Below are 16,573 nucleotides of genomic sequence, written 5' to 3'. Positions count from 1 at the left end.
TTCTGGTGTCTGACAGAGTAACCCAAGCAATTTGCCATGGCAAGCAGCTTATGAAACAGAAAAAAAATTATCATCACAAGGTGCTCTGCTGCTATAACAAGGAAAGAAGCTGACCTTATCCATTTTGTTCACTGCATCATCTAGGTAGCAGAATCTGTCAGTAGAAGTTTGTGTTAGATTCAGTGCAAGTGAGCTGTCTCGTGGGCCTATCTGATACTTGGATCAAAACTGAAGTGCAGTCAGAAGGAAAGAAAGAAGTGTTCAGAAGAATTGAAACAACTCTGGATTCTCAGAAACACAAAGCCAAATCCATTTCCGCAGCAAGCTGATGCAACTCTGAAGATGCTGGGAAGGGATGAACCAATTCTGAAATTAATTTGGCTTGCATTCTCTGACAATCTCCATTCTTCCCTCCTCCTCCTTTCTTTCTTTTTTTTAAGGTGGAACAAATCTCTGCAGATCTATGAGTATTTTGGAGTTACCTGGGACAGAGGATGGAATAGGCTTGCAAAGTCTGTGTTCAAACCCATGCTCTTTAGAGGGCTGCTCCTGGGAGGGGCAGTCTCATTGCTACACATTTTACTTGGGTTAGTGAGCGAATTTAGAAATGGCAAAGGGTATCAGCTAAGGGCAGAGAGGGGAAACACTCATATTACCACTGTGGGAGAAAATCAAACCTGAGTTTTGTTGGCTCAGAGGAGGACAATTTTGAAAACTCTTCTATGCACAAATAGTCACAGAATCCAGTGGAACTAGTACTGGATCCCTGGGCTGAAGATTGACTCATTTGTAGATCCGAAGTGGGTCTCGGGTATACAGAAAATGTTTGCCTTGCTCCTGAGCTAGAAAAGATGTCTTCTGTGGGATAGTCTTGAAAAGTGAAGGAAAAACTGAAAGTTTCTTAATCCCTAGACTACTGATATGAACCACAAGTAACACAGCTCCGACTGTGTGATGGAATGAAGTGTATGCTCCCTGTTCTATTTTAAAAACACTCTCTCCCAGTTGAAGTTTATGCTGTTGATGTAGTATAGGGCTTGAGAAACAGTGGCCAGCCTTCTGAGGTGCCTGGGGGCTTAGCTGAATTCACACGTAAAATTATTCTGAGTCATGGACAATCCTCTTGTAGCTTCCTGGTGAGGTTGTAGAGAAAATACTGCTAGATTACAAGCCCCAACAATAGCATGACTTGGAAAGAAGCCTTTGAGAGAAACTCTTAATGTATCAGATAAATCTATGTGGACATGCAAAGCTAGAGCTCACTCCTGACAATGAATTCTTATACTGTGAGTGACTGACTATAAAAAGACTATGGGGAAAATCTGAGTCTTCTGCAGCACAAAGAAACCATGAGACTATCAAATGAAAGTCATCTCAAAGAAACCATGCTAAACTGTTCAACACTATGATTTAACACAGTCTCCTAGAGACTGGAGAGTTTGCGGGCTAATCCGTACTGCAGGTTGTACCATAAGAGACATAGCCAGAAGACAGATCACAAGCGTGAAATTCTGCGAGTGTGTACCATCATCCCAAGGGCCTCTGACTCTTGGAGATACCTAAGACTTGGAAGCAGCAGTATAACTGAGAGACCGCACAGAGGAAAAAAAAGACCAATCAGTCCTCGTGTCAAAGGATTTTTTAAGACAGACACTGAACTTGAGAAATCTGCTGGAGTAATCAATTAACAAAACAAAACACTAAATTAATTAATCAACACTCAATTAAACAACAAAATCTTCCTCTGTTTCATCTCCAAAAACACCCCATTGGTTCAGGTGACCCAAGCAGTGAGTGGGACCACTTTGGTTTTAATCGCCAAAATAATGGCATAAATATTGGATTAAATTCTACTAAGTAAGAGTGCTCAGGCTTCTTTCAACCAAACCATTTGAAATGGTGCAGTAGATTCCAGGTGAATAGAGCAAAATCATCAATTCTGGAGGGCTATCTGACCCAGGACAGGATCTTTCTTATGGATTCCTTTTTGAAATAAGCAAGGCAGGAACTTGCCAGGTGCCTGGCCTAAGTACCACCAAAGCTAGAGAGAGGAAAGATTCCTGTTGACTGAAATGAGTTCTACTAACAGTTAGATTTGATCAATTGTAAACTGAGAATAGAAACTTGCAGAGAGGAGATGCTCTGTAATCACAGAAGTGAAAGGCTTTGTAATCAGAGCTTGGAAGTGGAAGGAGGTCTATGTTCTGTAGTTTAAAAATACAGACAGCTGCTGATTCCCTTTTTTCTATAAAACCCCACAACCCAAATACACACACAAAAAAAGACATAGTTCAAGGCTGGCCATTTCCCAGTCAGCCTCCTTGTAGAGAGACCATAGGAATGACAGCAATGGCTTTTCCCTAGCCATGATATGCAATAGTTAGTAACTTGAGGCCCTCACCTGAGTGGGATGTTTGGACATCAGATTCTGCTGGAGGAGTGGTCGGGTGGGAGAGATGAGATACAGGTTTGATCTCTGGGACTGTATTTACAAGCAATGTCTCTTTCTACTACTGCCTGTTGGTTTCAGTCTGACCTGAAGCACACTGCCCTCTGCAGTGTCTCATTTGTTCCTGTGGGTGTTTGCTTAAGATCCCAACAAATGTTCTTTTTGACATTTTGTGCCTTTTCCAGGGAGTTATAGCTGATCACATGGTGAGTCTGGAGCCTGAGATACTTAGAAATGGCACTGATTCTTTCATGAAATACCCTCACCTGACCAAGAGTTGCCAGGGTTGGTGAGGTCCCATATCTCCTTCCACTCTCCGCTGAGCCTGCCATTGTAAATCAGCAAGGGTCATATAGGGTAGGAGGCCTGGTAATGCAGGAATATGTATGTTGGGAACCAAACTGATTTTCCTGGCAATGGTTTGCTGGCATATGTAAAGGAGCTTTTGTTAGCTGTCAACTTGAATGGAACATCAATCATTCCCTTGGTGTGATCTTCAGATCACTGCACTCTGAGAGAGGGGTTTTGCCTTTGTCTTCAGACAGCAGTAACTCAGATCTTTGGGATTTGAAAGCCTTATTTGTTGTTAAGAATCCCTTGCGATATTTAATCTCCATGTGATTTCTTTTTCAAACTCTACAGAAAAGTTTGAACACTTTGCAACTTACATGCTATCAATTTTTTTATGGGACAGTTGGGATCACTTACCATGTTCTGGGTCATCTGTCACTTTTGCTGGCAGGAGCCAGATTTCCAAAGTAGAAATGGGATGAGTTGCTAAGGGATGTCTTGCGCCCTGTGTCATTTCTGCGTTCACTGATGCGCAACAGATTTATCTTGTAGTTCAAGGCCTCTCTGTACCAGATGAGTTTTTACTGACATCTCAGACTATCCCACATGTTCTCCTGGAGAAGACACTAAGATTATTCATAGTCTTTTTTTAAATAGTCTTCTTACTTCTTCATGAGCTAATGCTGATTTTCTTCCCCTCAGCATCAAAGAACAATTGCTAACTACATCTGTTTCTTGCAGAAATTTCAAAGCAGTGTTACGCAGCATGATTCAGGCATGCACACATGGTAGAAGCAGATAGAATTAAAGACATTTGTCTTTATCCAGTTACACTACTGGTTCCTTTTCCTTTGATTGCTTTTTAATGTACTGGCTGCACACTGTCTCTGCCATGCAGCCCTCCGTCTCATCATCAATCTCATGCTGCTGAGCTTTTTCTTCTCTTCTATCAAGTCCTTCCCTAAATTCTGATTTTAATTCTGTGAGGAGCTGCCCTGCACCTTGGTTCCTACCTATGTGACCAAGTAAAGCTGATGCAAAGCAGTACTCACATAGAATGCAGCTACCTAGTTGACTGGAGAGGAGGATGGAATGCAGCATTCCCAGCATCTCTCTGCTCTTGACACTCCAGGGTACACTCTACTCCTGTATACCTTAGTAAAGCCAGTTTATCTGTTCCCTTTCCATTACAGACATCTGTTTTCCTCTGTGGCAGCCTCTTCCTGATGCTCCTGGGCAGCGTTTTCAGCTCCTCCTTCGTCCCTTTCTGTGACTACCTCAAATACGCACTGCTGCAGTAACAAAGTCCATTGGTGACCTCAGCCTTCATGTTATTTATAGCAAAGGTAGACTCTCCTTCAGTACAGCTGCTCCAGTACAGCTCAGACAGTCATCAGAGCTAGAGATTCTGAGTTACACAGCTCCCTGTGAGCTTATGATGGTAGTGGTATTGCCACATCAAGTGAGATTCATGTGAGATATTGGAAGGTCTCCTTAGCAGTAAGGCTATGCTCTTGTGTCACTATCCGGTCTGGAATAGTGAGAGACCCCTAGTAAAAGTGAGAGCATAGTCCTCCCACACGAATGCCTTCAAGAGCAACATAGGGTTAGAAATTGTCCCTTCAGTCAGTGAGGTGACATAGTTGATCTCTCTAGAGTATTTCTACACCTATTTCACACAGATTCTCTTTTTGCTGGCAGCTACTCCCTTCCTTATTAAAGTACTTTCCTGCAATGAAGCCACAACATCTTTTTTTTTTTTTTGTCGGCAGTTTGGTCATCCCCTTTCTTCTGGTGCTTCTCCATCAGGGAAGGTGAAAGGCAGAAGAGGACCTGCAGTCACTTGCATTGTGAAGGACTGGTGTGGGCCACTGCATGTTTCGAGGTAACTTGTCGTGTGTTCGCGAGCTGAGTAGTGATGTGTCTACGTGTGTGTGTGTGTGTGTGTGTGTGTGTGTGTGTTCAAATCACTCAGATACTATCTGAGGGCTTTCAGAAGTCAGATGTCCTGCAAGATTCCTAAGCTGAGATGCCCAAAGCAACATGTTGCAAATTTCTTCCCTGGCTTCAGACTCATGACTTTGCCTTTTCCACTTACAGTCAGCGGACTTCAGTTGGGGAAATACTGAGGCTAACATACCAAAACACTGATCCTAAATGCTACATGAATCCAAGTGATTGATGGAATTTCAGCCATTAACTGTAAAAACATGAGTAAGCTTATGTTAATCTACAGATGTATTAGCACTGAGCGATTTCCCAGTCCTCATTAGCAATATGCTTTGATAGGGATAGAAGGTGTTAGCCATAGTTTCCCTTCAGTGAGCTGTTTAATCATTGGAGCTTACTGGCAGTGGGATTTGGGGGACTTATGTGATCACAAAGTGAATTAGGAGTAAAACAGTACCCTCTCTCTGTGTTCTCTGGAATAGTGCACTGGGGAGGGAATGGGTTCAGAGCTGCTCTGTTCCCCCATTTAAGCGGCACTGGTGTGCTCCAGTGAGGACTAAGCAAGAAGCTACTGCCTCCTTAGTCAAGATCTTCCTGGTTTTCAGGAGCACGCTTAGACCAGCACTCCTGCAGAGATCAACACATGCTGGTGAACTTGCTATAGCATGTTTAGCCACATATTCTTGTTGGCTTACTAAGATCTGATCCAAAGCTTACTGCAGATACAGCAAAGATTCATGTACTTCTTCAGTGGTCTTTGGGCTACTCTGGGAGGCAAAAATACAACTGTGATAGATACATGGGTGAGTGAACTCTACATTACCATCACATTTCACTCTGAAGAGATGGCAAAAGAGGTTCTGCAGCCCAACCTTGTGTGTCCCAGAGCAGTAAAAGCAACATGAATCCTACTTAATAAGTAATTTGAAAGCACTTTCTGGTTTGTGAATCATCTGCATCCCAGCCTTTCTGAGACTCTTGGGTAATGAGACGAGAACAGTGCAGCTTCTATAGTCATTTCTACCTGCTCACAGGACTGCCAACCTGCTCTGGACCTAATTTTGAGCTGTTATTTTAAAAAGCTCTCTGCCACTAAGCAGTTCTCATCTAGAGATCTCAGACATGAAGTAATCCTCCCAGCTTTTCTAGAAAAAAGCCAACTACCATTAAACCTGTTTTACAGGTGGGTAAGCTGTGCTTCAGTCTGCCTGAGATCACAAAACGTTATTTAGGGCCAAACTGCCTGGGCTGACACATTCCTGCAGCAAGGATGACCGCCTAGGAGGAATACTAACCTCCTTCATTAGAGGAAAAGAGTGCCCAGGCAGAGGGAGGGCTGGCTGCACAGCCTCTGTTTATGTACATGCTTTGCACATGACTATGAAGCAAATAAACCTCACTGGCCGTGTGGCTTGAGTCCAGGTGTCCCCTGGATAGAGACACAAGCAGAGTAAACTGAAATGCCATGCTTGGCTCTTTGTGCTGAGCCATCCAGCAGGTGGGAATGTAGAGCTCCACCTGATTGCTTATGCCTGAGTCACCTCCTTTAGCATTTGTTATTTCCTAGTATGTTAGCATTCTGCCTGCTGGATAATAAATTACTTCATTCGCTGCAGTAGTGAGGACACGATTAAAAATTAACCCTGGGAAATGATCCTGCATATCATTTTCAGTCAGAGCCAGACAAGGGAGAATAGGAGAGGGATGCTGTTGAAATCTGATTTGCAGAAAAGGTGAGCGGTGAGCTTTTGGTAATGGGGATGGCTCAGGCTTTAGTTTAATCACTGCAGTTGTAGGCAATCGATGATCAAAATTCAGAGGGCTTAAGGCACTTGGTAAAGGTAAAAGCAGTGCAAGTAGTAAAGGCTCAGGCATATTGCAGAGGAGGTCAAAGAATGGGATTAATGGGGATTACTATTTTCTGTTTGCAGAAAAAAAATTAATTTATCACATGGATGTTATTACCACATGTAATGAATGGAACAGGATCTGTAGATGAAAAACTCTTCAGTTTTGGTTTATGTGTTGCGCCCTTTTCTCAGTATCACACTTAAAATCCACACCCTATCTATAGTAGCATGCAGAGTTTATTTCCAGAAGTGAAGGGTTTGCATTACATATCTGAGGAAATAGAACAACTGACAGACAGATATTTCATTTTCTTGGCTTCTCTTGCCTCCAGCACCCACACAGTATCCATCAAATTGTCTCGAGTCAAACCCTCACAGGCTGCATTTGAAGCTTGGGCAAGGAGCCAGGCAGGCTTAGAGAGCAAAGACCTTTCTGTCCGCATGCACTTACCCCTGTTTGTTTGCTGCAGTCCAGAGCAGGGGAGCTCAGCTTTAGGCTCAACAAAAAATACCTCCTTACTCCCTTTGCATTGTTCTAAGAAAGGGATTTGATTTGAAGCCTGTAGTCGCTCATATTAATGATCCCATTGTTGACACAAAAATTGCACCTTGTTCTGAGACGTCATTCAGCTGGCTTTGGTACAGCAGCAAGCAGCATGTCCCATCCCAAGCCCACAGTTCCTCAGGGATGTTCCAGGCCCCTGGGCTGCTCCATTCGTAGATGGTTGGTACCTACAGATAGTGTGGATGGTAACATAAGCTGTAATGCCAGGTGCAGTGACTATGCAGGCCGATTTGCCCTCTGGCTGGCATGCTTTTTTCCAGAAGCATATAATAGCTGTTGATTTCAGAAGCCATACTGTGATATGACAGCACCTATGAAAGAGCCAAGCTGAGGTCTGCATGTTTGTACTGAGTCACCTGCCCATCTCCATGTGGCAGAGGTATTTTAAAATGTCAGGCTTAAGCAGATATTATGCTGCAGCAGAGAAGATATAAAGTTCCTTCATAAACAGTTTTATGAAATTGCTAGATGAAAGGTACTCAGGTATTGCTGTGTTCAAGATGGAGACATTTCCTACTCTAAGATCTTTCCTTACCTGTGGCATTTCAGGGATCATAGTTGAAATATTCCTCAGCCTAATTCCTGCTTTTAATTTATGTTCTCTCCTTTCTCCATCCAGACAGATCTTTGTCATTAGCCCTAGTACCTGGCTATCTTGATCAGCTATCAGAGCCCCCAAGTCTTCTGTCCATTCTGCTCCCTGGTCCTGTCCATTACATTGATGAGGAGTGTGTCTTCAGAAGAAGCAGCCCTGGTTCCCATGTATCTGGGAGTTGGCCCTGCACCATGCCACACAGAAGGAAGGCTTCCAGACTTAGCAGCAGGGTAGGGTGGTCACAGGGACCTGTGTTCCTCAGCAGTTGTTTGTCTAACATCTTGGTTAAAAGTGGGCATATCAGAAAGTTGTGCTTAGAGTGCTAGGATACTCCTTGAACATATTTCCTAGATAGCTGTTGTATAAACAGTGAGGAAGCGATTCAAGCGTGTGATCACAAACAAGAAGGTAGGTGGTATGGTAGTGATGTGGGAACTGCCCTTGCTGGGATGTTGACTGTGGAACAAACAGGGTTTGTTCTGTGTTTCAAGATCTTGTACTCATCGCATGCAGCAGTCAACAGTTTCACTGAACTCTTGCTGCAGCCAAGCATGCTGCTGGAACAAGGATTGTATTTTAATGGTCACTGACCAGGCGTTACCACAATGGTTGTTGTCAACACAACACTGTTTTATAAGCATGGTCTTTGCAGAGGTTTTGGAAAGCCCAATAGCTTAGAGTTAGTTTGGCACCTCTTTGTAGGCTACATAGTAGATATGGTTTGAAATCCCTTCCTTGAACTTCAATAGGTTTGAGATCACACTCATGGTTTGGTTATTTATTTATTTATTTACCCACCCACCCACCTGCACCCAGATCTCTGTATTTCACTCTCCAGGTTGCCAAGGGCTGTGTGTCTTGCTTCTGTGTTGTGAGGCAAGTATGTCAAGGAAGAAAGAAGTGACCCATGCAAACAGCTGTAGGCAGCTGCTCGCTGTTCAGTTCTCTAGAAAAGGAAGTTGTGAACTACACCTGGAAAATCTGCCTTCCACAAAACAGGAGTTAACCAGTAAACAGTGAATATATAGTTGAGTGCTAGACACTTGCGTTTCCACCGACTTCTAAGGAGGATGAGAAGGAAATGTATTTTTAACACCAGCTTAACTTGTAACCTGATTTGTTACTGCAGGGAGTAATCAACTAATAACTTAGCTGCCTGTATTTGGTACCCAAGATTACTGGGAACGGTCTTTAATGAATGTCCCTGTGTTAGTACATCCCCAGCAAGGTATAGGGACTGATCAGTGCAGGACAGGACAGGGGAGTCTTGTGTGTATCCAAGGAAGAGGATAGTAGGATGGAGTGCTGAGCCAAAGATGCAAGCATACAGTGATATAGTGTGGGTTTTCATGGCCAAAGGGCTGGCCTACAAGCACAGCTGGAGTCCCTGGTAGAAAACAACATGCCATGTTCGCTGCCATGTGCCATCACCAGCCAGTGGGGCTGCTGACAGATCCAGCCTTGAAAACAAACTGTCAAGCAAGGCATTTGAGGTAGGTGTGAGATTTGTGTGCCCTGGGATGTGTTTTATAGTTTTTAATACTTGTAAACACTACCTGAGCGTCTGTCTGGGTCTCAGCCAGCATGCTGAGTTAGGTAATAGAGCTGAATTTTACTGAAACTTCTAGACAGTGCATAAAATGTACAGAAGTGTACCAATAATCCATCTCTTCTTATCACTAACCTAACTTAGCTGCTGGAATGTAAGTACATAGTCCTTTTTCTAAGCACGCATTATTCAAATTCAGAGCCAGGACTGTAAAGAGAGTATTAGGAAATCAGATCTCTCCTGTCATTTGAGCGAAACTTACTTCCCTCTCTGTGAGGGTAGGATTCCTTCCAGTAGTCTAGAGGAAGTTACACACGACAATGACCCAAATACAGATGAATCCCAAGGCTTTCTGAAGAGGCTATTCATGGAATAGCCCCTTACATGAGCCCCTTACATTTTAAGGAAAATCCAGTACAGTACAGTGGTGTGTTGCATCACTTTTCATTCCTGTATAGTATTTGCGGAACTCAACTCCACACTGCCTGCAGCAGAAGCAGATGTGTAGGGTCAAGGGTTCCTTTGACAGAGCAGATAGGACCATTTTTGCCTTTTCTTAGTTCGTTCACTGATGCTGAGCCAGAAGCGAGCACAAATCGCCTAGTACAGCATGGAGCTGAAACACCCCTGGGAGCGTTGGGAGTGCATAAGGCACTTAAGGCATAAGGAGCACGTTGGCTCTTAGCATGTTAAGACAGAGAGCCATGTCTTCTAAGCTATTAATACTGGCCCTAGGACTACATGGCTGTGCACAGGGATGCAGTGGGTTTGCAGTGTTTGTTCCAGTCTTCAGAACTGCCTGACCTCTTATCTACCTGCTGATCTCCTCCCTCCACCACTGCAGACTGCACTCCAGCCACCTTATTCCTCTCCTGTTGGACAGGGATTTGTGAAGGACTTTTGCCAGAGCTGTTGTCTGTAGCGTGGCTCACAGCAGTGCTGTTGCTGTGATGGCTGAAAGCCTTGGTGTACATGAGTTGCATTCAGAGTAAGCTTTGAACTGTGCAAAGTATATGCAAACTAGTGGTGTAATAGCATGCAAACTGGTGCTTTGACCTGATTAATTTTTTTAAAGCCCCAATTTCTCCACTGCTTCACACCATATCTTGCCACTTACACTGATGGGAAGTGAAAATAAATAGATCCCTTTCTGATTTGGAAACATTTTGTCGTGGCTTTGCATTGGCACAAAAGCAAGTACACATTGGAAAGCTGTTGGTTCCCCTGTCTGAAGACAACTAGATGAATTTAACAGCTGGATGAATTTAAAAGCTTGGTTGGAAAAACAGACCTAAAAAGCATAGTGGGGCCACAGGTTCCCTTACACTGCAACAAGTGATGTAAAGAATAAGTGATGCTCCTGAAAAACTGTGGACAAGGTCATTGAACCTTAATTCCTTTCTAACATCAATTTATTTTCCTCTTAGTTTATTGTCGAAAACAAACTTGTAACTCAATCATTGACTGTGGAATTCATCCCAGAAGAAATGCAAGGACCACCAACAATGTGGACCAGGTGTGGGTTATAAATAGCATCATCAAGAGATCTTCTGTGTCCCAGGGGCACTAGTCCCATAGCCAACGCTCTTCCTTTTATATTTTTCTTTTAATCCTGCCATTTTTAAGACCTCTCAGCAAGACCTTCTCCTACAGAGGATTTCTACCACACCAAGCACTGTAATGCCCCTAGACTGAATGAAACCCCTGTAGTAGTACAATGGTTGTAACAATGTCAGGTTTTGTACCTACCAATTCTTTAGTAAAAATTACCATCTGGCAACTGTAGAGCAACTTTGGACTTGTCCCATACAGTAGGACAGGATACCAGACCCTGGAAAAGCAGATGTGTGCAGATAGCATCCTTGAGCTTTCCAAAACCAGGAAATAGTTTGACCCAAAAGAAACTGAGAAAGATAGAGGGCCTTGAACAGAGACACAAAACAGTAATAATTTATACATGGGCATTTCAAGTTACCATTGATTCATCTTGAGTCAGGAATGATAAAAAAAAGGGAGTGCAAACATATTTTTCTGGCTCTCAATATTTTTTTTCAGGCACGAAAGCTTTTGTTTCCTTTTTCCTGTAAAAATGGGAAGGGAGAAAAGTCTTACATTTATTTATTTATTCATTTATTTACAACTTCTCATTAAAATTAAGACAGAATTAGGAAATAAGCCCTTATGGACTTAGGAAATTCTGGTTCAGTGGCTCAAATATTAATATAGTGCCCTATCTCACCTTTACTACCTCATGTCTTTCATCCCAATCAATCATCTTGACTGCACAGTAATGCAGCTACTTCTGAGTAGAATCACTTGGTCGTGAACCAAAGCCTGCTTTTCTAAAGCAATAGTACAAAGGAAGGAAAAAGCTCTCTGGTGTGTCATCTGTACCTGCTATTGCTTGAAAGTAAGTGGAATTCCATCAGAGTTCTTCTCTCCCAGCAGAGCTGAATTAGGGCTTAAGCTAATGAGATATCCCAACACAACTGAAGCCTGTCTTAAGCTTACCTTTTCTCTAAGAGACTCTTCACCATGAGAAGGTGCCATTTGCTGGTTTTATTGCCTTTTAGTACCCCAAAAATCTACTGAGCCAAGAAAAGTGTTCATTTTCCTTGAGTGAGCATACAACAGTGAGAGGAGACAGGTTCTGTCACTCAGCACCTAGCTCAGGACCCCTGAAGTGCATGGTCAGACCCCCAGATGTCACACATGGTTTCTGTGCGACTTTGGTGACTTCAGCAGTTTGGTTTACTTGTTCATAGAAGCAAGGGCAAAGTAAAACTATGATCACCCATCTTTCAGGGTGAGTTAAAATACTCTATAAAAACTGCTAGCAAAAGTTTTTACAGGTCTAGTTCAGCTTGAAAAGATACAGCTTTGTACAAAATGCCGTATGTTGCCTGATGAAGATTTCCTTTCTGATTGCAGTTTATGAATGCACAGAAGCCTGTGAAAAGGAGCAAAAACAAATGGCCAGATTCATTGAGTCAGAGAAGACGTTTTTTTAACTGGATTCTCATTGCCCTTTCTTTCCATGCCAGGTGCAGTGGCAGCAAAATAAATTCAATTCGCAGACTCCTGTCATCCTCCGGATCTTTGGATCAGTTGTTATTCCCTCCCAGCCTCATTCATCAATGCTAAGGATGAAGTTCTAAACACTTGCTGTGGTTGAAACTGTTCTTACATCATCTCCTGAACAGAGTGACTTCACTCACATGAAATCATGAAGTTAATGCCACAGTCGAGACTTCAAAGCTCTTTCTGCTGACCTGAGCTGATTTTTTTTTTTAAATACTATGGTAGTTGCTGGTTCTTAACTGAGAGAAGAATTGCCAAAGTAGTGAGTGTTCTCCTTATTGTGTAATACAAGAAGATGGGAGAATTTTCCAGCAGAGCTGCAGTCTGGATGGGGGTGGCAGTGCCATAGTATGAATTCTCCACTTAATCTCAAATTAGTTTTGATTTTTGTCTTGTTGTATAAAATGGGGATGAATATCCTTGATCTGTATTATCTACTCGAACTAGATAACCTTTAAAAGGTCCCTTCCAACTCAAACTATTCTATGATTCTATGAATTTGGTAGTTGCGCTGGAAAAGGGATTCTCACAAGACAAAAAGTGATTACAGAGCTGGCTAATGGGGGTGAGAGATCATGCTGCAAGGACAACTGTCAGGCAAAAAGATAGTTTGTAGTGGAGGTTCTTATGGACAATACTAATTTTAATTTCTGTTAGCGCCATTTGGAAAAGACAGAAGCATGCAAGTAACATTTGCTAATTACTAAGGGATGTCATCAAAGCAAGATAGGAAGAAGGGGATGGGGTAATAGGAATTGAATAAAATGAAGTGGTACACAGTGCAGGGTCACATACTTACAAAACCTTTTACTACAGTGGGAACTTCCATTCCATTTGCCTTTACAATCAGGGAGGACAAAGAAAGAGAGGAACCCCATCTTAATAGTCAGTGATTATGAGCAACCAGTTTGATATGAACTTGATAACGTGACCCCAGGACATACCAAAAAAAATTGAGCCTTCTTTAATGACAAGAAATTTTGAGCTTGGTTTGTATGACTCCGCAAAAGAAGTGTTGAAAGGAGATGACAGTGGGCCCTATAAATATATCAGGAGTGCAAACATCGGAGAGGAAGAGTTATTTTAAGGTGAAAAATAATATGGCAGGAGAATGAGTAGGTATAGTTTGGCAGTAAGTAACTTTAGCCTATAAATTAGAAGGTCTGTAGTCTTCAGAGAGAGGCTTTGGACCAGTCTTTCAGAATAGGGAGGAAGACACTGACAGGTGTCTAAATGACTCTGATGTGGTTACCTGCAGTAGCAGAAAACTATTTCCTCTGATCAGAAAGTCCTTTCTGCTTCTGTGTTTCTGGGCTGTAGTACAGTGGGATTCCTAAATGTTAATAATGCAAGTAGCAACAGCGATTAGCTATTAATCAATAATATTAATTAGAGACTGGGTTGACTGGATGTTGCCAGTGACTGGATAAAACCAGAAGGACGGACAAATCTCTTCTTTGTAAGATAAGACACCCAAAGGAAAGAGTGCTCATCCAGGCTTGGTTTCAGAGAAGGCTGTACCCAATTCCTGTTCATTTGGGTAGCACCGATATAATTAATCCAGACTAACCTATTTTATGGAGTTCCTATGATGGTGAGACCAGAATTGAGTCCAACATCTCCAAATAGGTTCAGAGTGTGCTAATTGTCAATATTAAGATTTTAAAATTTTAAACATTTCTTGGCAAAACCGAAACATAACTTTTCTTTCCTATAAAGCTTCATGAATGTACAGTGTGATTCCTGGATAGAGATCACATCGGCTCCACAGTAATTAATTTACAGGTTTCTTACTGACCTTAGCTCAGCTCTGGGAATCATGCCAGCACAATTACAGTAACTCTGAACAGGACAGACATAAAGCTTCTATATCTACCCTGAAATTGTGCCACGTTTTTCTCTTGCTCAGTGATGGAAAGATGCATTTCTTCTTTGATTGGTTTCAAGTAGTTCAGGCAATAACAAGATTATCTCCAGCAAAGCAGGGAAAAGAAGAAAACCACCATGCAGATGTGTGCATACACGATACAGGTACTCTGTAGATAATCTTTGGGAAGTGTATCCCAAGAAGCAGTGTGTTGAGAAAGCGAGGCAAGGTGACTTGAGCTAGTTACCTAGAAAATAAATGTCATAGCTGGGAATAAAATTCAAGGGGCAGATGCGTGATTCAGTATTGTTTTCAATGAATCACACTACCTTCCTGGAGCACGTCAAGGCCCATTGCCTTCCTTCCTGTGAAGATGGGCAGCTGGATTGCAATGACACCAGGTGGAGCTGAGTGCATTCATCACCTTGGAAAATCAGGCCCCTCGTGGTTTTCTCTGATGTTAATTGACCGTCTGACCCTGCAAGAGGGGAGTCAACACATTTCCCGGCCTATGGTCTAAGTGTTTTCCAAATGCTAGAGTAAATTTAATGTTGTTGCAGAGGAAATGCCGACGCAATCCACCAGCAGCTGCTACTCTCCAACATCCTCACAAAGGTACAGTATATACCAGAGGTGTGAGGGGGTGAGTGCATGCAACTAGGGTATGCAAAACCCCAACCTCTTCTAAATGGCAGGCAGGACTCTGTGTGTTCCCTCCAGAGCTCGTACCTTCCTGCCCTCAAGAGAAACTCTGCTAAGGGCTGCTTCCTAGAAAATGCTGGGTACCATCCCGAATGTAAGCCCCTGAAAAAGCAGGCTTTTGATGTGGGACCACTGAGGGTATAATCTCATTTTCCTAGGTCCCTGATTTATGAATCCTATATCTAAATGTGGAAATGTGGATTTCTTCTAAGTGCAAGTGAGAATGGTAAGAGCAATGTTCTGAATAAATATATTGTGATGAGTCTAAAAGATCAGGTGATGCCTGTGTTCAAACAGGCAAATTTAATTTATGGACAGATGAGTCTCAATGATTAAATTAACCTGGTTTAATGAATTACTGCCTCTCAGTGGAGCTGTGAAAACTGACTGCATTGTGCTTTAGTCCCTTGCTTTTTAAAATAAATTATATTAAGGGAAAGCAAATATGTTTGTTTTAGAGTGGAAAGGCTATTAACGTGGTCAGTTCAGATGGCTCTGCATGTGCATGGTAACTCATTAAACCACAGGAAGGTAATCTGAATTTCTGATGTCCCAGAAAATTTCCCCCAGAAATTAGTAAGTACTTTTTTCAAAGCCAGATTGGATGGGGCATTGAGCAACTTGGTCTAGAAGGAGGTGTCCCTCCCCATGGCAAGAGTGTTGGAACTAGATGATTTTTAAGGTTTCTTCCAACCCAGACCATTCTATGATTCAATTCATGTTGGGGTTGAATAGTGAAAAAGGAATATGATGATGCTGTGGCAATCTCCAACCAGGAGATGGTGAAGGGTGAAAGAATAGCACATTGCTGCTCACGGAGCTGCGCTGGGGTTGCACTCCTCCACTGACAGAGATGTTTGATCATGTCACCAATAAAAGTTGAACCACGTCCCATTGGATCCAGATTATGATAAACTTAATTCTTAAGTGTCTAATCTGGTGTCAACTCTGGTCTGGAAATGTAATCTTTTAATCTGTTTGTTTCTTAGGGTTTTTTTTTAAATGCAAAATAATTTGGTGAAACCAGCCTTGTTACACACCACAAGCTGTATTTTTCGGTCCTCAACACACTGCAGGCATGTGGAATCACATTTGTGCATAGTGGTGTCATTAGTTATTCATCGGACAGCAAAGGTTTCGGATGTTGTTGGGAACAGAGATGTCCCCAACCCCTCCTACCGTCACACTGACTCCTGCAGCCGTGTGATCACCTGCCACCCAAATCCCACACATTTCCCGTCCTGTGAAAATGGGATGCCGTGCCCAGCCCTTCTCTGCCCACTTTGCTCCCGCTGTTTGCATGTCCACTCTTCCCCCTGCAAGCACCCTGCTCTGCTAGTCCCAGCCGGGAAGCGTTCGTGCCTCGGAAGGATGCCTTTGCTCCATTCCGGCTCCTCTCCCGGGAGCGGGCGGGGCCGGCGGCGATGGGGAGGATGGATGGGCGGAGCCGGGGCCCGGTCCAAGTGCCGGGGCCGCGGGCGTTGCCGGGCGACGGGCGGGCGCTCCCGTTGTCTCCCTCCTGCCCTCTCCCGTTCTCCCCGCGGCCCAGCCGACAGGTAGGAGCCGGCCCGGCCCCGCCACCAGGAGGCAGGCCCGTGTGGAGGGGTCGTGCTTCTAGCCCGTGGGACGGAGGGAGCAGTGGGAGCCCGGAGGTGTCTGGGGTCGTGTGGTGGG

General features: G+C 43.3%; 1 protein-coding gene across 6 annotated transcripts in view; it reads left to right on the top strand.

The window, feature by feature from the left end:
• LRRC56 (leucine rich repeat containing 56) overlaps positions 1–16,573 on the top strand; it is a 95,616-nt gene that overhangs the window by 4,696 nt on the left and 74,347 nt on the right. For 4 of the 6 annotated variants that reach the window (XM_039381212.1, XM_039381210.1, XM_039381211.1 and 1 more), the window contains exon 2: positions 4,513–4,625. The gene's annotated coding sequence lies outside the window, so the exon portion shown is untranslated. Of the gene's footprint in view, positions 1–4,512; positions 4,626–16,424; positions 16,456–16,573 lie in introns of those variants that run through there. The other 2 variants (XM_027727735.2, XM_027727734.2) reach the window with 2 other exon arrangements.

Source organism: Pipra filicauda, unplaced genomic scaffold (genome assembly GCF_003945595.2).
Source record: "Pipra filicauda isolate LSUMZ 115617 unplaced genomic scaffold, ASM394559v2 scaffold217_size2002032_pilon, whole genome shotgun sequence".
Lineage (NCBI taxonomy): Eukaryota > Metazoa > Chordata > Aves > Passeriformes > Pipridae > Pipra > Pipra filicauda.
Note: the sequence above shows the minus strand (reverse complement) of the source record. Positions and strands in the feature narration are given on the sequence as shown.